Here is a 20,638-nt window from a genome sequence, read left to right as displayed (position 1 = left end):
ATTTTTAGAGGAATCTCTGACCGTCACAGGCCTGAAAGAATTATTGGAAACTCCATTACCACATGTGCAATTCAAGCATATTGTAAACAAGTGCATAAAAAGACTATCGCATGTGGAAGACAAAGCTACCTTTTCTCATAGGCCTGGATGACTTTGTTCACATACAAATCGCCGGGGTTACAAGCATATTTTGGTCTGGGGTACGGCAGGAAATCTAAAGAAGCCTTTTTAAAACATAGGCTAGGAATTTTACCAGCTATTCCACATTTAAAACCATGGCTGAAAAGGGACTGTGGGACAAAATGCAGGCTGTGCGGTGCAGAGAATGAAGATTTCGAACATCTATTATGCACCTGCCCGAGGCTGAAAGAGGAAAGAGTAGCTGTGTTAAAAACTGCATTCAACGAACAAAAAATCCGCACACGCAGACAAGCCGTTCTCGCTTGTTTCGACCCAGGCCTTCTGCCATTAAATGGGAAGTTGGTCAAATTCCTGAAACTTTGGGAACTGAAATAAAAAAATCATGAAGTCGGCTCAGACCTGATTAATTGAATAACGACCATGTCTCCACACTATGGACATGCTCCCCCATCAAACTGTTTTTTAACCAAAGCTTTCTTGTTTTTAATAACCTGTTTCTTATAACTTTTTACTCGATGACATGAGTTATTCATGTATTTTTTGTAATGGTTTTAATTAACCTAAGACAATAAAATGTACTTACTTACTATAAGTTCATTGGGAAAATGCAGACACCAAACTAAGTGGCATTTGTTTGTTAAACGACTTAACATAAAGCCACCTCCTCTGAAATCTCAAAAAAAAAATCTACACTAATTGGACTTATGTTTTTATTATTTCTTAGCATTTCTTTCAAGGGAAACATATAAACAATGCCAAACAAGTGTGTGCTCAAATAATACATCAGTATGTAAGAAGTTGCAGTGAGTTTCTTTCCCCAAACAATCCCAAACTCCCTAAAGGAGTCACATAGCATACTATATGGAACGGGAGAAGAAAGCAGGCCCCCCCCACCGTTTGTCAATCAGGACCATTCCGTGATCATCCTCTGGTCTAGAGTTTAGGTAGGATTGGTTATTCCACGTTCACTCTTCACTTTGGTGTAACAAGCTACTTGAAAGCAACAACCTACATTACATACTTGGCAAGTCCTGATGCAATGTGATGTCTGCAAGATATGGAAGGCTCATAGACTCCTCCCCACATTCTGCAGAGCGACCCCATCATTTCGAGTTATGCTACTGATCAGATGGAGACCTTTGACAGTGAAAACAGTAGGCATTTTTTAAGGACATTGATAGAGCACAAAATGCCTCTTAACTGTTGCTCTTTCCAGCTCAGCTATGCAGAAGAAAAAAGCGAGATCTTTAGCAAAAGCACACCAGACCAGTGCTTAATTTGAACGGATGGTTCCGGTGTTGGCCCCAGCACTTAATCATTAACTCCAGCACTTATGACAGTCTGCCAAATGGTAGCAGTGTCTGTAATTTTGAAATGAGCACAACAACAGTTGTTTTATAATTCAATATACAATAAGATTTACTAATAACTGTAGCCCAAGCCATTTTTGCAGCTTTAGGTGGTGTAGCCTTTTCCCCAACTGAAGCATGCAGATGAAGTACACCACGAAAACCACATGGGACCTGTTGTTAAAAACGTCTTTATTCTTCAGCATACACTCACGCACTGCACATTACATAAGACTTTTCAGATAAGCACACTCTGACACTCTCAGCATATTACACAGTTCCTGTCTAGAATATGCCCCAGAACCACAAGGTTTTTAGTACGTATAATGCCAATATGCTCTATCTACCCATTTGTTAAATAAAAAGTGGCAGACATAATTCGAAATCCCATCTCTTCAATTTGTCAGCGAGGCGCTCGCACTTGTCTTCTGAATTGGGAGAGCTGAGATGATCGGGGTCCACCTTGATCGGACAATGGTGACTTAGGATCAGCCACTTTAGCCAGAACTGCTGGCACTTGGCTTCAGGACTCAACAAGTGTCACTGTACCTGTTTAAAATGTGATGTGTCCCGAGTGATGGTCTGTCCAGGTCGATGTGCTGTCATCATATGTTCTTTCCATGTCACAACCTGTAGAGAATTGACTGAGAAGGAATGTACCTTTTCAGTTTATGCATTTGTTTAACCAGTACCCAGTATTGCTCATCAAAGAATGCTTCCTGGGCATGGCAACGTTGTTCTGCATAGGTCTTCATTTTCCTTTTCTGAGTAACGTCAGTGTCTCGAACTTGGTCAGTGTTGATGGACCGATCCGAGATTTATTGCGGCAGATTTATTCTGATGGCTCTCCCAAATAGCAAGGAGGGTCGGCTCTCACCAGTTGGCAACTGAGGAGGCTCTGGGGCCTGGTACAAGGTTTGCTTTGAGTTAGTTCCTTCTAGGGTTGCTCATATAACTACTTTCTCGAGGGTATCAATGAATCGTTTCCTGACATAATTGGCATGGGGGTAGAGATGGGTGTTTATTTGGTGTTTGATGTGGAGTTTGACAAGACATTCTTTGAACTCTTTGCTATTAATGGGGGATCCATTGTCAGACTTGAGAATTTCACATTGCAAAAATTTCATCTAAGCGTTCTATGACTTTGTCGTGGGTTGTTGGGACAGGAATTTCACCAAAGGAACATATGAGTATTCGTTGATGGATATCAAGAATTGGTGACAATTTCCTAAAGGTCCAAAGCAGTTAGCAGCAACCCTTGTCCAAGCATGGGCAGGAAGCTCAGAAATTGTCACTGAGTGCTGTGTCACCTTAGAAGACAAATAGATGCAAATGTGGCACACTTTCAGCTCCTTATCTTCTTGCTCATCTAGCTGAGGGAACCACAATCCATCTCATAGGGCTCTTTTAGTGGCTAAAATAGGATGGTGTCATTCATGAGCAAGTCCGATGACCCTCTGCCTTAGGCTTTCATGTATGATGATTTGCTTACCACCTAGTATTACACCTTCTGGGGTGACTGACAACTCATTCTGTATGTTTTTAAACTTTTGAAACTCAACATCTTCCACAATGGGTCAGGTCAAAACTAAAAAAATCTGGTGGCTAAAAAAACTTTTGGCTCTGATGATTATAGGAAAAGGAGGTGACCGGAAGTTAGAACTCATTTTTGGGGCTTTCTGTAAATTAAAGGGGACCTAATATATTGGCTAAAAGCGAGTTATTAAAATAAATTGTTGGCCAGCAAAAACAGAAGCTGTCCGTTAATAGCATGATGCTCAAATGGGAAGCCACAATGATAATAAAAACAATTATATACATCCTTCTAGGAATTATTAAGCAGTTTGGAGAAGTTTTGGATTTACAACCAAAGAAAAGGAAAAGATATAAGGTAGAACAATCCCAAGATAAATATCAGATGGTTGGGTGAACACCAGCGCAACGGAAGAAACTCCGATAAAAGGTACCCCCATATCAGAGACTTAATTCTAATAGATATCAGAAAGTGTTTATATAATGGGGGCTAATCAGGCTCTCTATGCTTCCTATCTATCTATACAGAGTGAACAACGAAAGAAATAAAAAATCACACCTAATCTATACTTAACTCACGCTGTAAGAAGGTAAGAAAGTGACCTTAGACGAAACAGATAAATATAATAGAACAAGGCAAGAATAATTTTAATATTGGCAATATATGTCTCCCTTCAGCTATTGGAACATAAGGTTGAAAAAAGAAAAACTATAAACAGAATTTTAAGCTGGGCAAAGATAAAAGTGTCACACACAGACAAGAGTAAGTGTGATGTAACCTTTTTTCTGATATATGAATGTTGTAACTAAAGGATTCAGGAACAGGGAGTTGTAGATAAAATGCCCATTGTAAGTAGAATATGTGTAACTGCCCAGAGTAGGTGTGGGCAATTACGTATAGTATGAAAGCCTGGAAACATGTTAGCACTGATTGTGAGTACTATCCTTGCCATTTTAATACCCGCCTTGACCTAAGTAAGTAGGGCCAATGTACAAGGTACCAATAACAAAGGTGCACATAAATGGGAAAAGAATGAATGTAAGTGATTTAAACTCCCCACGGGTGTGGCATAAACGGGACTGTGGATATGTTTAGCACAAGATGCATGTGTCATTTGGGTCCAAACGGATGTTACCTTTTAATGTATTAGTATAGGGGCACTTTACCTAAAATCTTTACTTGTATATATATTTCTTTTGTAGATAGTCCTGGGTTAGAGATCCCTATGCAATTTTCCGATGGGTCCTGAAGAAGGTGGTTGTCAATATCGCTTATCCCACCGAAACGTGTTGACCAAGTCTATTATTGAATCCTACGGAATGTAGTGAATCTATTGAGATCTATAGACAAACAACTGAAACATGCCAACTCGTACAGATGGAGTGTGTTGTGTGAATAGTGTGCATGTAGTATGTATGTATGTATGAGGTCGGTTGCATGTTTTCTCTACTCAGGTATGGATGCTAATCGTTAGAGGTTTTATGTGCTAATTATTTTGTAATATTGTAAATTTGGGAAATGAATTGTATTTGATTTGTAAAAATAATTGTCTTTTGAAAGAAAATAGTGTTTTAAAAAAGAGAAAAAAGATTAAAAGAGTTTACAAGAACCATAAAGGACTATATAAAGATGAAAAAATAAAATGAAATAAGAAAGTAAAAAGAAATAATTGGTCTTTTTGGTGATTTGTAGTGCCCTAGATGGAATCTTTGACATAGATCCTTAAAATAAATGGGTCGTGGGGGAGAGTTTCTATAGGTTTGTTTGTTATTTTCCCCTCTTCTCCCTTACCCAGAAAGTAAGTGTTTTAGAGGGGGTCCCCCTTTTTCCTCTCAGGTATTTCTTCTCCATGATTGTGTGGCAATGATTTATTTGATAATGATCATGTCCTTATCAGCATGGACTGAAGTGGGAAAATACGTGGGACGCATCATTGCAAACCATAGAAAGACACAAATACTGACTGACATACTGTAGACGAAAGCGGCGTATTTTGAGAAAAGGGAGGCTGTTTAGTCTCCATAACCATGTCTTCGACCTTGGATGTGGATCCTAACATAAGAGGTTTTTAACCTCTGGTACCATAAAAGATTTTGAATCCAGCAATCACTGCCATTCCTTCATTTAAAGAACAAGAATTCTCTAGGACTGCTGCAAAGAGGAAAGCATTAACACCGCAGAGTTCCTCAACAGCTGCTTCTCTAATTATATGCCGCACCAAAATATGGGAGCTATATACTATAATAATATCAAATTATGGTATACCTCTAATAACTGAACCAGGTTGAAAACTGTCTGCTCCTAAGATACTATTCATAGCAGTAGGTTTTTTAAACAAAATACTTTGGATATACTCTCCTTTTACATATAGTTCCACGTCTAAGAAACTGTTTGCGTTCTCGTCATAGCACATTGTAAACTGCCTTTTGATGTTATTGCCATCCAAATATTGCAAATATTTTTCGATTGCTCAGCAGGACCTGTACAAATCAAGAGAACGTAATCAATAAAATATCCTGGGGTTAAAAAATCAATCCATCCATTCCACTGCTACTCAGGCACACGCATGCACCTTGTCATACCAGCCAGTAAAAAGGTTGCCAAAGGAGGACGTAAGCCTGGACTCCTGTCCCCTGAATTTGTTGGTAACACTCATTGCCAAAGAGGAAAAGGTTTTTGGACAGAATCAATTCAACCATTTCAATGAGCATTTTTGAATGCTCTTATCGACTTGCACTCCTACAAGAGAAGAAGTGTTCTAAGGTTTTGACTCTGAATACATTTTTTATGCATGTATAGAATCCAACTACATCTAGTAAAACAAAAGTCATCCCAGGACCCCGAGCTATATCACTTAATTTGTGAGACTGTCCATTGTATCCCTTATATAAGATGGTAGGTTAATCACAATAGACGCCTCAAGAGTACATCAACAAATTCTGACAAATGCTCTGTTAGACCAGCTTGCTCCAAAATAATAAGTTATCCTGGAGGTGACACACTCAACTTGTATATTTTGGGTAAAAGATATAAAAAGGAAAATGAAAATTGTCAATCTTAATATATCTATATTCAGTATCTCTAAGTAATCCTGTTTGCTTGACGGTAATGGATTATCTGACAACTTTGCAAAACAATTGTGATCATTCAGTTGTCTTTTGATTTTTTTGTCATAACATGATCATCTCATAATTGCACTGTCCCCCCATTTATCAGCCTCAATAATGATGCATCTGGACCGAAACTTCTGAGAGCACATCGTCCATTATATGACAAATTGTCATTTTCTAGAGGATGATCTATTGCTTTTACTCTTTAAGGACCTGTTCTCCATCTTACAGACTTCCTCTATTTTCTTTACAACCCTGTCAATAACCACGAATTGGCTCCCTTGAGGTGTAAACATGGATAATGGATTCAAACAACTATCACAATTCAAATCCATCTTATTCAATGAGTCACTAGTTCATTGATATCAGTTTTATTTTCATTATTTTATAATAGCAACATATGCATGTGCCAGCCGGACAAACTCCTCGGAATCAATGCGGATCTCAAATAGGTCCACCTCTTGATATCCCCAACTGCTGAAAGCTTTTATAGCACAGACAATTGAGAAGATCAAGTGAGGGAAGGGGAGGACAGAAAGAGTACAGCTGGAAGGGAGTCCTGCAGGATGGTAAAACAAGAATTAAGTACTTGCTAATTTGAGCACTCGGCTGCGTAATTCTACACTACTATACCTGAAAGAGAAACTGAATGGGATCTTATTTCTTAATCTTTTAGGAGCATATGCTGTAGTTCTAAATCTAAAACATCAATCACATATATGCACTGCTAATTATTATTTTGTGAGTAAGATACCCGGACCATCATTATTACAAGCCAAGAAACATCAATAATACCATAGTTGTCACTTCTACTTCAAAGAAGAATTCTTCATGACCCAAACCCCAGTAAGCGATATCACATATTCTCATCAGTCAAGTCATCCTAACTGACCACAAATATATTTATCTTTATAAACAAATGAGGAACAAAGTCTTGCTGGAACTTGTATTCACTGTTTCTCTTAATTTGAACCTTTACTCTGCATAATAGAAACTGAAGCCGTTCTTTTTTTGTGCAACGCATGTGGAGCCCATCCGCAGTGAGCACACTATGCGCTTCCAAAAATAAGAAAAGTCACAGCGGAGCCCACCATCTTGTAATCCCGTTTAAACTATGATGTGGACCTCACCCTCATTAATCTGGCAGCTGAAAAGTACTACTCACCTCTTTTGAAACAAGTCTTTGACCTATAATCAGGATTTCAGAAAATTCCCCAAAAGTGCCATAATGGAGCTGCGCTAACAGAGCTCTGCTGGTGGTTTAAGTGCACCCTCACCCCACCACTGCCTCAGGACTCAGGACCAGGCTCCTGGATTTGCCACTGCATACACTCTGGGCTGGCTTCTAGAATTGCTGCTGTGTTCCGGGATTTGCTGCTACAGTGTGCTGATGTCACACAGTAAAAAGTGTGGAGCCGCAGGCCGGGCTGGCTTTATAGCAGTGCCCCACCTGTCATGGCTGCCTACAACTGTGAATTTAGCAATTGATTTCCTTGACTTTCTAAAAAAAGGTAAACTTTTTTTTGATTTTTGAAACATGTTAGAGAGACAAGCAACATGTTTGAACTCTGTTCAATATTCAGGCTTTTCCCTAGTCGAGTAAGGAATATAAAGACTGGACATATGAGTTGGAAAGTTAATGGTTGATGAAAAATTGCAGACTGACAAGAAGGTCTGGGTTTGTAGGGTGTTTGAAATAATTGAATGGAATATTGGAGCCAGATTTATGGGAAAATAGGTTTGTTTTGGATATAAGACTTGGACACCTGGTTTGGCCCTAGGTACCAGGTTTTGCCAATGATGTGTATATTATCTCTTGCTAAGGAATATTCCACAATGATTTTGGATTTTGCTTGGTATGTTGGAGGGCTGTGACAAAAGGAAGATGGGTGATTGACTCCACTGCAGTAAGCACCTAGCTGAAGCTACTCCTGCACTGCCACACTAATCGCCTCTTGCTGATTGCCTGGATGCTCCTGATGAAGTGATTTGATTCAATGCCCCCCTATATCTGATGTGTTAGTGGCACTGAAGGATTTCTCAACGTCACCTTCAGCTGATCAGGATAGTGAGGTGGCTGATCAGCCTACATCACTCCACCTTCAACTGGCCGAGTCTTTTTGTCGCTCTTGTCATGGCCCTGAAGCATACAAATGCTCAGTGAGGAAGGTGAGTGGATAACACAGCAACCACTACAGCAGCAGCAGCTTCAGCAGCGGCAGTGGCCGAAGGTGAAACACCTGGCACCTATTGATCCAGCGGGCTATAGAAAATATATCATAAACAACGCTACCCAACTTCATAACCTATAAACAAAATTCTATACTAAATATGGACCCATTTATAAACCTGATATATTTTGGGCCTACTGAATCAGGTGGTCAGAATAAATCTATATACACATTATCTACAAACTATATACATATTTATACATTTGCAGAAAGAATATTGTCATTAGAATAAAACCCAACCATTTAAATGACCACCATAGGCGACGTGATCTAGCTAATGGTAACCTACACTTCTGAATAACCAAGACCAGCTTGTTTGTCAAAAGTAAGATTTTATTTACTAAATTATGGTATATAAGTTGAAAGTTTTATAAATGAATTTTATTAGCATTAAAGCAAGCATCATTGTAAAGAAATATGAGAAAATACAATTTAAGTAATTGAAACAATTTTAAAGAAAATATATAAAGTTTAGCATTTCTAAAACCTAAGTCCCTAAATAAGCTAAATAGATAGAAATTAAAGTAAAGTTCTTTGAGGATTCTTACGTGCTCCACGCAAAGTCCAGCAGCACATCACCCTCATCGGAAAGTCAGAAAGCAGCAGCCAGCCCAACCCTAAGGGCTTGACTTTTTATACCTTTCTACGCTAACTAAACTAGCAAAGGAAAGTTTTCAGAAATCCTCGACGTCCCATTGGCTGAGAGTGACAAGTGACATGTCACCCGATTCTCAAAAAGTTCCATAAAATCATGTCTTTACAAAGACCATTGTCTCTTCCACGTGAAGCCAGAAGCTTCCTGCGTTTGCAACTATGTATTAAGTCATCCTCGCAGCTTCCATAGACTTTCATTACACTTCCGCGGATGCCAAGTTAAGGACTGACAAAATGTTCACTTTCGACCTTGGCCATGTCCGACAGAATGATGTCAGCTCATCAGTTTTTGCTTTGTGAATGCAGCTTCAATAAACGTTTTAATTCAGAATGGGCGTCTCGTGACTTTCTGTAGAATTATATGTCAGCTCTTTTTCTGCTGTTCAAATGACTAGGCCCAAAAGCAGGCAACTTATGTTTTCTAGTATAAAACAAACACAAGAAAGGTATTAATGTAAGAAATAAAGTAGATTCTGTATCCACCCCATGGTTTACTAATTAATTAACCCACCCGATTAATCAAAATGTTACCTAGCCATTGCAAACAAATAAAGCAGCGTTTATATTTACCAGTCTCCGTTTTTCCATGAGACCCATATGCACCTAGAATAGTAGAAATGACATCACACAGACAAGGAAAAGCAAAACAAGCACATGCTTCTTTTAAGTTTGCAGCAATTAGTAATGACAAAAACGAAAACAATAAATTATTTTATTATTTTGTACGAACAAAAAGATGCAACATTTATGCACGTTTATGAGCACACATGTTAATCCCCCCACGTGTAAAGTTTAATCTAAGTTGTATTAGCACGACATTTCACAAATCATTAATATTTTTATTCATGTTATGGAAATGTGACTTTGCGAGTTTAAACAAAATTTTGTTTTCTATCTCGCTCCATCAACTCCCTCATCTGGTGATTAACAAATCACCACACCAGCACTCAAAATTTTGGTAAATTAAATTTTTAAGAAATCGATTCAAATTCATTTGTATCAGTAAACCTAAAAGTCTGTTTCTGCATAATCTTTGCAATTAACATGACGCTCTCTATGTAACTCCTGTAACTCGATCTCCCTTTCTTCTTCTTTTCTGAGTTTATAGATTCTTTTCTTTTCTTTCAATTGTTTCTTTCTTTTATGTAACAAGCAACCTAATTTGGTCAAAATAAAAATGAATACTATTATAATCAAAGGTGCCAGAATCTTGCCAAGAATTGAACTTCCGATATTATGAAACCAGTTTTTAATTGCTTGAAACCTTTTTGAAAGTTTCCCTGTAAAATCTTCTTCTTCTAAAGGAATTATCTCTGAATGCATTTGTGTAATATTCTTAATATACATTTCAATATTCTTACTTTCATCAGGTATATATGTACAGCAATGTTGGACATGTAAAATGCCACAGACTCCTCCCTCTTTTGCTAGGAGTATGTCTAAAGCAAGACGATCTTGAATTACCATGGATCTAATTGCAATAACTTCAACATTCACTAATTGAAACCCATCAGCTGTGTCAGTTGATAATCTATCAACTATAGTGGACAATTTTCTGATTCTCCCTGCATTTAGGGTTATACCAACAAAAGGTATTACAGCTTGAAAAATATCTCCCAGAACTTCAGTAAAAGTTTCTCTTTTAGCTCTATTTACATAATTATGAATTTTAAACAATCCTTCTGAATCTCTGTCAACATGAAACACTTTAGGAAAAACAATTCCCACATAACAAGTTCCATACCAATGGTCTGGAAGGTTGTAGTAGGCTTTGTCACCACAAACAAAATAAATTCCAGGAAAGATAGGATCTTTTCCACCTTTAAATCCCCAACCTCCCATAATCTGATAAGTATCTTCACAGTTACTTGCACCTACAAAATAATTATCAAAAAGTGTATTATCTCTTCTAATGCAAAGCTTTCCACTAACTGGTTTGTCTATGTGAATTGCAATATTTTCAAGCATTTTGCCATTTAATTTCTCATCCTCTTTTTGCCAGAAGGCTGACTTAGTCTGCTTGACTAATTCATTTCTCTTATAAATTGCTCTTCTCTCCTCAACCATATTCAAAAATTTCTTTCCTTCAGCACTTAATTTACATGTTAGATTATTCTTGTAAGCATACTCGTAAGTGAGTTCGTTAGTAACAAGGAAATATTCTCTCATTTGTTTTGCTTTCTTATGCTTATTCAAAGCATTATCAATCTTAACATTAGCAAAAATTTCGTCATAATTTGAATAGTAATATTCTAAACGACCAGTTTGATAAAATAAACTAGTTAATACACTACATGTTACAGCATAAGTGAGAGGAAGCATATTATATGTTACTCCCTCAGAAACAGAAGCAGGTAACTTAACACAGACATAGCAGTCTTTTGCATCCATTACCTTTACATATTCACTCAAAAGCTTTGTGAATGTATTGCTTGAAAAATCACCTATTGATTTATCTTGATGAATGTTAGGCTGATGATCAATAACTTTTGCAGATGTACTATGTTTAGTTTGGCTAACCAGAGCTTTGCTTGTTATGTTAACTTTGTGTAATTCTCTATTCATTTCTAAAGGGATAATCACAGCTAGTACCATGTTCCGCAAAACAACCAATCCGTGCGCGAAACACACCAACAAACCAATGACAGTTGAGCTACGTCACTTTTCTGCTCAACCAATAATTTTAGAATTTTTCCGAACGACCAATCAGCTCACAGGCCGTCAGAGACTTAAGAGCCAATCAGAATACAGCTTGTGACGTAGGTCACCCAATCCCAGCGCGGCTCTGTGACGTACACAGCAGCTGCGGTTTCTCGCTTCTCACTCCTGGCGCTTACCCCTCCTTCACAAAATCTTTTCACAGCGCCATTTTAAGGGCACTTTTCAGTGTAAATTAATTCTTAACAATGACTATAAAGACAACATCTGTTCGTTTCACTATTTAGGATAGTTTTCATACATTCAAGTATCCACACTTCGGAATAGACGGCGCTATTCACACTAAGGATAATATTCAATTGTCAGTAGAGTAACCTTACCCCACCCTTCTAACACGTATAATTATGAACTCGCTTAGCTCTGAACCCACCGCGAAGTGAAAGTTCTAAGAGTTCCACTTGAACATAAAATACAATTCAAACTCGCACTTTTACACGGAAAATTCCCTAATTTCAAGCACACATGAAATCCGTACAGGACTCTCACCTGTTTATAGAAATCATGCACCGTTAGCAAAATAACGACGTTATCCGTACAGGGCTCTCACCTGTTTATAGATATGAAACATGTACCCGTACAGGACTCTAACCTGTTTATAGATAATCATGCACCGACGTTAATTTTACCCTTCACTCAAGCTCGGATATAACTAATACTCTCATCACAGTGAGTTTTATGGAAGGCGCTTTGTCCCTATTCTCATGCTGCTTTGATTTCTTAGAAAACCCTCACTATACAAGATTCAGACCTAGCCCTAAAACTGTGCTGCTCGGCGACAACACTATGGTACACGGCGATACCTCTTGTGATACTCGGCGATATCACTACAAACAGAACAGATGGCTTGCGTGACTAATTTCTCGCCACACAATCTATACCGGTATAGCTTACAGATAGCACGAAAAACGAACTCAACATGTGTTAAAACATCGATCCTATTTCCATACCATGACGTAACCCTTAGCAACCAACATATTACCTTGGTTACCTCTTAGCAACCATCAATTTCTGCTACCAGAGAATTGATCCAGCGGGCTATAGAAAATATATCATAAACAACGCTACCCAACTTCATAACCTATAAACAAAATTCTATACTAAATATGGACCCATTTATAAACCTGATATATTTTGGGCCTACTGAATCAGGTGGTCAGAATAAATCTATATACACATTATCTACAAACTATATACATATTTATACATTTGCAGAAAGAATATTGTCATTAGAATAAAACCCAACCATTTAAATGACCACCATAGGCGACGTGATCTAGCTAATGGTAACCTACACTTCTGAATAACCAAGACCAGCTTGTTTGTCAAAAGTAAGATTTTATTTACTAAATTATGGTATATAAGTTGAAAGTTTTATAAATGAATTTTATTAGCATTAAAGCAAGCATCATTGTAAAGAAATATGAGAAAATACAATTTAAGTAATTGAAACAATTTTAAAGAAAATATATAAAGTTTAGCATTTCTAAAACCTAAGTCCCTAAATAAGCTAAATAGATAGAAATTAAAGTAAAGTTCTTTGAGGATTCTTACGTGCTCCACGCAAAGTCCAGCAGCACATCACCCTCATCGGAAAGTCAGAAAGCAGCAGCCAGCCCAACCCTAAGGGCTTGACTTTTTATACCTTTCTACGCTAACTAAACTAGCAAAGGAAAGTTTTCAGAAATCCTCGACGTCCCATTGGCTGAGAGTGACAAGTGACATGTCACCCGATTCTCAAAAAGTTCCATAAAATCATGTCTTTACAAAGACCATTGTCTCTTCCACGTGAAGCCAGAAGCTTCCTGCGTTTGCAACTATGTATTAAGTCATCCTCGCAGCTTCCATAGACTTTCATTACACTTCCGCGGATGCCAAGTTAAGGACTGACAAAATGTTCACTTTCGACCTTGGCCATGTCCGACAGAATGATGTCAGCTCATCAGTTTTTGCTTTGTGAATGCAGCTTCAATAAATGTTTTAATTCAGAATGGGCGTCTCGTGACTTTCTGTAGAATTATATGTCAGCTCTTTTTCTGCTGTTCAAATGACTAGGCCCAAAAGCAGGCAACTTATGTTTTCTAGTATAAAACAAACACAAGAAAGGTATTAATGTAAGAAATAAAGTAGATTCTGTATCCACCCCATGGTTTACTAATTAATTAACCCACCCGATTAATCAAAATGTTACCTAGCCATTGCAAACAAATAAAGCAGCGTTTATATTTACCAGTCTCCGTTTTTCCATGAGACCCATATGCACCTAGAATAGTAGAAATGACATCACACAGACAAGGAAAAGCAAAACAAGCACATGCTTCTTTTAAGTTTGCAGCAATTAGTAATGACAAAAACGAAAACAATAAATTATTTTATTATTTTGTACGAACAAAAAGATGCAACATTTATGCACGTTTATGAGCACACATGTTAATCCCCCCACGTGTAAAGTTTAATCTAAGTTGTATTAGCACGACATTTCACAAATCATTAATATTTTTATTCATGTTATGGAAATGTGACTTTGCGAGTTTAAACAAAATTTTGTTTTCTATCTCGCTCCATCACTATCAGTCTCTAACAAGTAGCCAGGCTCTCAGGTTGGAAACCCCATTCTGAAGCGACTCAAATCCAGAAAGGTGATAGACCTCCTCCAGCCCTGTGGCTCTGAGAATTTCACTCCTGAATATGCAATGATGGACACCCTGCACAGTGCTGTTCAGGCTGGGAGAGAACAGATGGGAGTTTGTTCTGCTTTTACTCCAGCACCAGGTATTACTGATTGCTTTGCCCACATGGATAATGAGGCTAGGAGCAAAGCAACAGACTCTGTGGCAGCAATCCAAGTCCTGCAACAAGGTAACGGTTCTGGCCAGAGCACTCACATTGATAACTGTAACAAAGTCGCAAGGTCCCATTACAGCCACATTTACTACTCTCTCAGCAACTAAGTGATTCCTCTTGTGCGGAGCAGGAAGGGAGTCAGCGAGCAGAAGAGCATGATGATTTGGTGGCTGATAATTCCAGTAGACCTGGCCTGGCAATTTCTGTCCAACTGGCAAATTCAAACAGGGTACTTCTGGAATTAATAGCAAGCCTGGATGTTGTGTCCACTAAAGCAAGCATGTCCCCATTGAAGAAACAATATAAAGTTAGAGCTGTGAAGGGCTGAGGAGGTCTTACAAAATCTCTTGGAGATTATGAAGGTCAACGTTCCAGCAACACGGTTACTTCCAAGGGTGAAGTCAAAGCCATGATCCCCCAGCTGTCCAATGCTGCCCGTGCCTGTGAACCCTGCCTGCGAGCCTCGGGGAAGGACTTGCATCTATCTGTGGGAAACAACATCAATATAAATGCTATCTTCAGCCCAGAACTTTGGACAGCATTTTAGGAGTCTCCCACAGCGGCGCTAGAAGCAGACACAAAATAGCCCTCAGTGTCTATAATTCTTCAATTTGTGCATGCCCAGTGAGCAGAGGCGCGGGATCACTCTGCATAAGTAGGGCGGGTAGTCTGGTAATACTGCAGTCATTATCGGAAGTGACTAGTAAAGTTGCATTGCTTTCTTCTGAAATGAAAGAACATCAACATTGTGTAGTAGGGGCAGAAGAGGTTAGCTCGGCTGTGGTCAAATCAATCAAAATCCAGGTGAGCCAATTGATGTCTTTACAGGACAAAGTTGAAGAATTGGAAAACCGGCAACAACAGAGTAACTTAAGGGTGTTTGGAATAACTGAGGAGAAAGAAGGAATGGATTCAAGAGCATTCATGGTTAAATTATTCCAGCAAGCATTTCCATATCTGCCCAACTGAGATATGGATTCTCAGATCTCGTGGGCTCACAGACTTCCAATCTTTGTAAACCAAGCAGCCTGTTTAATTGTCAAATTGTTGTGTATATATATTATATATGTTGTGTTTTTTTTACTCTGACATACAACTAAAGATTGTTTTAGAAAAACACTTGAAAAAGAGGTAAATAAATATACCGCACATGTCTAATTGAGATTTATGTGTTGCTTATCAGTAAGAGTTTACAAGTAAGGTGGGGTGGCATTTTTTCATGTGATATATGTAGTTATACGGTCCAGCCAACCCTACAGTTTTATGGGCCTAACTCCTTTACACTTAATTGAAATTCTGTCAGGGCTAAAGCTGTGTATCTCTTTCTTACCTGTCGGCTCTTCTTACATGTTCTAGGAACAGAACTATATGGTGGGGACGGTTCAAAAGGGGGTTATTCATCCCCTTTTTTCTTGTTTATTTTTCTCTCTTACTTGTGGTGGGTGGGTGATGGTGCTGGCTTTACTTTGGTTTTGTGCTCCCGGAAGGCTCTCATCACATCAACAGCAAGGGAAGGTGGATGATTCCTTTTTCTAAACACAGGGTGGGGGGATGGGGCACGGGGGGTTGGGGAGCTAACTGAAGTTGTGTCTCTTTTAGTCTACTTGTATTATTTGCTGGGGAGGAGGTGTAGCAGGGGGTCAAAAGAGCCAGATAAATGATAATTTTGTTTTCAAATATTTTTTTTTTATAGGTAGTTTTTTTTTTATCAAAGCAGAGCTAGGAAGAAGATAATAAATCTAAGATGATGTGATGTCTAGTCTGAAATATATGCGCTGGAATGTTGCTGGACTTATTCAACCCAGGAAGCAGAAACGAACACACAAGGAACTTAAAGTGTTTAAACCAAATACACTGGGTTTAACTTAAACTCATCTGGCATATAAGAATCAGCTGATGCTTAAGCAGCTGTGGTATGGTATCGTAAATTGCAACTCTCAGACTGTGTCAATTCACGGGGTAGCTATAATGAAATCTAAAAACGTACTAATTAATATACTTAGGACCTCAGCAGATTCTAGGAGAAAGTGGGCTATGGCCCAGCTAACAACTGCTGAACATTCATTAACTATATGTGTAGTCTGTGGCCCACATCTGGACGATCCTGACATATATCATTATTGAAGCTCAGAATTGCTGGACTGGGTGTGTTAAATAATCATTATTGGTAATTTTAACTGAATATTCGACTCTAGGAATGACAGTACAAACCAACAGTCCCATGTTAGGATGGTCATGACCTGTGCTTCTATATTGGAACTTATGCAATTGCATGGACTAGATGATGCATGGAGGACATTATTCCCCTTGATGCCAGGGTATACTTATTATTCATTACCCCATAAGCAATACTCATGTATTGACATTATTTTTATTCAGGGTTCTGCATTGGAGAACACACATATTGATGTGTGTCCCAAGATTACATCAGATCACAATCCCATTATGTTGACTGTGCAGTGCAATATCAGCATTTGATGCTGCAGTGAAAACCAAAGATCAGATTGGTATGATAATGCTGGATCCCGAGAAGGCTTTTGATAGAGTAAACTGGGATTCTCTCTTGTCGATTAAGGGTGCATTTGGGCTTGGAATTTGGTTTATCACATTGGTCCATGCATTATATAAGAAACATGTGACTACGGTTATGCTGATGGTAATTCCTCACCTTTATTTTCAGTCTATAGGAGTACGCTTCTGTCATGTATTCCTATAGGTTCTGAATCAATCCCCCTATTCCTGACCCTATTCTGGTTAAACTAACTATCAAGTTAACTAACAGTCAGCCCATGAGGCAAGAAAAGCCCCCATGATGCAGATACCGTTATCTGACGCAGTCACACTACGGCACAGGAACGTGTTATCTGATTAGGTCATAACGCTTGAGATCTAATTAGACAAGCGACATTCCTCCAGCCCCTGATAAGGCATACGACGTTCTCATAACAAATCAAACCTATGACAACCTGGAAAATCCGTGCGGCCATTGTTTTGATTTCACAGAGAACTTCAGTAAAAGAATGTGCTAACGAGCAAGTCGTATGACATCTTTATTGACGTATCTATGTCCATCCTTACGTCAATCTCGGCACCTTTAAGGTATAAATATTGCCGATCTTGCCCTATGCAAACACACGCGTGGTGACGAGACGGAGCAGCCATACTTGCCGAAGCCCAGAAGCAGAGCAGACCCCGCTGGCAGCAGCCCCGCCTTCCTGACGCGCTGAGAGACGCGCTGCTATCTCCTACCGAGAGACCCAGCACCGGCGCTTTCGGGCAGCCCTCGCAGGCAGCCTGGAATATCGAGACCAGAGAAAGAGATACCATTCCTCATTCATCCTAACTTCCAGGTACAGAACTGAATAACCCCTCACAGAGAATTCTTTAGTTATTCACTTGGCAAAAACAAACTTAACTTAAACTGTAACTTTCTATTCCCGCCCACGCATTAGACTTAGGTCAGGTACACGGGGTAGGCGTATTTAGAAACACCAGTTGAGTACGTTTAGTCAAATGTATATGTGTATGTAAATATATTTTAATCATTTTTAACATCATATGGCTCAGAAACCATATCAATGTTTTTACAGTATTATTTTATACTATTGCTTTTAATGTATGCACTTTACTTAACTATAAGTATTGCAATAATATCGATCCATTTCTCTTGTACGAGAAAAGAGACTGATCAATAAATAACACCTTTTTATTGAACACGCCCGTCTCTTCCTTTTCTCTACAATCTGATGAGACTAAGAATGCACGTACTGACTGAGTAAAATAATTGCCTTGTGCTCACACGACTCTGGAGATACACTCTTGATTAGGGGAGAGCAAAGTTGTCATGTTCTATGGTTGTCAGAAACTAAATCCCTTCTTGTCTAATCAGGGGAGTTAATTCTTTCCTGAACATTCGAGAAAGTTTCTAGCGAACTCTGAGCTACGCTGGCAAACCCAAAACTTAAGTCTAGTATCGACAGTAGTAGACCTAGTTAACGTCTGGCCTAGGCCTTTACTGCTGTAGGTATTATTCCAATGCGCAGAGCCTATTGGGAAGATAGGAACTACACTACACTTCAGAGGTGTTCACTCTCCCCACTATAATTTGCTCTTTTTATCGATAAAACATCTATTGCAGAACAAGGGTATCCAGCCTTTCAACTTAAACAGTATTAGCCTTAAAAAAAACTGCCTAGGGATGCTTCACTCTGGTTCATGAGCCCTGACGTTACTTGCTTTCTTTCTGCCCCAGGGGGGGCCTCACAAGAGCAGTAGCCAGCTGTCCTGGAGATCCAGCATCGCAGCTGGAGTGGGACTCAATTCCCCCAGCTGGCCTGGTGAACACTCGGCGCAGGAGTTGACGTCACCCTCCCTACATCCTTCAAAGCATCCCAGGCACTCCTGCAGCGTAGGACGCTTCACTCGGGCTTGTTAGCCCCGACATTACTTGCCTCATCTATTGCAGAACAAGGGTATTCAGCCTTTCAACTTAACTTGCCTTCTTTCTGCCCCAGGAGGAGCCTCGCAGAAGCAGCAGTCCCGGAGAGCCAGCATCACAGCTGGGCTGGGACTTGATCCCCCAGCTGGCGCCGGTGAACACTCAGCGCAGGAGGTGACGCCACCCTCTCTGCTCCCTTCAAGGCATTCCAGGCACTCCCACAACACGGGACACGCGCGGACATGCCCGCGCCGCTCCGCGCCCGGGTGGGCCCTTCTTTGCCTATTTGCGCCAGACCGTGGCAGGGCAGGGCCACCTTATTTAGCTTTTAGAAATTGAATCTGGGCGGCTCTGAACTGGATCTGGATATTGTCTGGAATGCCTTCTTAGAGTGATCTGAGAGCTAGTCCTGCAACTACTATCAATTACCGTAAAGAACTCAAAGGCGGTGAGATAACTAATGAAGTACCACATCTTTTCCAAATCAACAGTTTGAACATTCTTCTTAGAGATCGTGTTACTAAAAGATTTTAAACGTGGACAATTAGTAAACAAGATAGGTTAAAGATTTAGCTAGTGTCTGTGTAGCATACAAGTCATTATCGGGTGTGTGTTGAATTGTTTGTTAATGGTATATATATTCAGATGACTAGCACAAGCCAATTGGTCCTTTAATCCAATTTTATAGGCTTTTATTGTCTATCTTGATACCCAGCCCATTTTATTATTCTTGGACCTAAGGTTTCAGTGTTTGTATTTTGCATTTCTCACTTTTAGGCACTTTATGCCCTTGACATCGTTGGCATTTAGCACTCTGTGACTGTACCTATTGCAATAGTATTACCCTTGGCCCTGTGGTATACGTGCTTGCAATTTGCATTTTGCACTCTTTTGGCACTTTATGCACTTTACATCGTTGGCATTTAGCACTTTGTGGTTGTGCATATTGCAATTTTGCACATTGCAGAAAACTAACTAGGTCCCATTTTGCCCACTCTACTTTAGGGCTTGGTTATACAGTATTATTTTTCAGGATGTCGAAACGCAAATTACAAAACCCCCATAAAGCTGCAGCTGCACCTCATGCTCCACCATTGATTCCTATTTAGTTAGGGCAGTGAGCACCATCAACTTTGAAATAGATTGTCCGGAAAGCCGCCTCTCATTAGGTGTAGGCACAGTGATGGAATAAATAACTGGGTTGGAAGTAATGAGCAAGATATGACCCCCCTTGTGAATACTGGGATCGTTGATCTTAACCAGAGATACCATTACCACCAAATCACTACAATCTCAATCACCTAGTGGTTCACCTACTCCGAAAAAGAAAAGGAGCTGCAGGAAAAGTCAAGTGAAAACAGGGACCATTAGTAAAAGTAAAAAAGGCCCACTATCAAATGTTACTGTCAAGGCATTGGAGTAATCTCCTGACATAGGGCTCTTGTCTGATGACCTAACACTACACACAGACGATTTTCCAGCCTCTTTACTTTGCTGGGTCAGATCCGTCACTCGTTTTTAATCAGCAACCAGAACACCTCGAAATAAAGACTGTTTACAGGTAGCTTCTGGTTACTTCTTAACTTTGCACTATATCACTTGCACTTATTCACACTACATCA

This window comes from Lissotriton helveticus, chromosome 6 (assembly GCF_964261635.1).
Source record: "Lissotriton helveticus chromosome 6, aLisHel1.1, whole genome shotgun sequence".
In the NCBI taxonomy this organism is placed as follows: domain Eukaryota; kingdom Metazoa; phylum Chordata; class Amphibia; order Caudata; family Salamandridae; genus Lissotriton; species Lissotriton helveticus.
This window is presented reverse-complemented; position numbering follows the sequence as displayed.